Raw genomic sequence first — 711 nt, 5'->3', positions numbered from 1 at the left:
CGAAGCAATCCCCTATTACATAATTATTAAGTACCTTTGAATACCATCTCGGTTTTGTGGAATAAATTCCAACACCGGTTTAATGGTATTCTAATGTACAAAAGTGATGAATAGTTAGTTGTTAGAAATAAATAAATAAATAAAGAACAAAAGAATAATAAAGTTATGTGACCTTTATTTATTTACTTCCTTTCGTGTTCTTTTATTAACAAGCCAAACTTCTTCTTTAAGGAAGGTTGGTATTAAAGAATAACTAAATTCCAGAATTTAAATAACAATAAATAAAAGTTAGTAAGTTAGTTTCATCATTTTTTTATATTAAAAGGGGCTTTCAACAAATAAATTTATTGATAACACTTTACTATTTTACAATTTACACCTCTTTCAAGATTCAATTGTAGTATAGTATAGTGTTATGTCGAACCACAAGGAATTGCCTAATAGAATTAATCATATGAACATGTCAATTCACAAATAACGAGTGAAAATAATTTGATTGTTTTTTGTTGATTTGTTATGCATATAAACACTTAACAAGGAATATAAACTAAGTATTAACAAATTCTTGAGGAGACAAGATCATTTTGAATGATGAAAGTATTTCTCAACTTCTTATGTATTTGAACTACTTAGACAAGTTCTTATGTTTTACTTTGGTTAACCCCAAACACCAAGGTCTGAAATCCTCCTTTTAATGTATGTCCTAAAATG

The sequence above is a fragment of the Lupinus angustifolius genome, unplaced genomic scaffold, assembly GCF_001865875.1.
Source record: "Lupinus angustifolius cultivar Tanjil unplaced genomic scaffold, LupAngTanjil_v1.0 Scaffold_539, whole genome shotgun sequence".
NCBI classification, from domain to species: Eukaryota; Viridiplantae; Streptophyta; class Magnoliopsida; order Fabales; family Fabaceae; genus Lupinus; species Lupinus angustifolius.
This window is presented reverse-complemented; position numbering follows the sequence as displayed.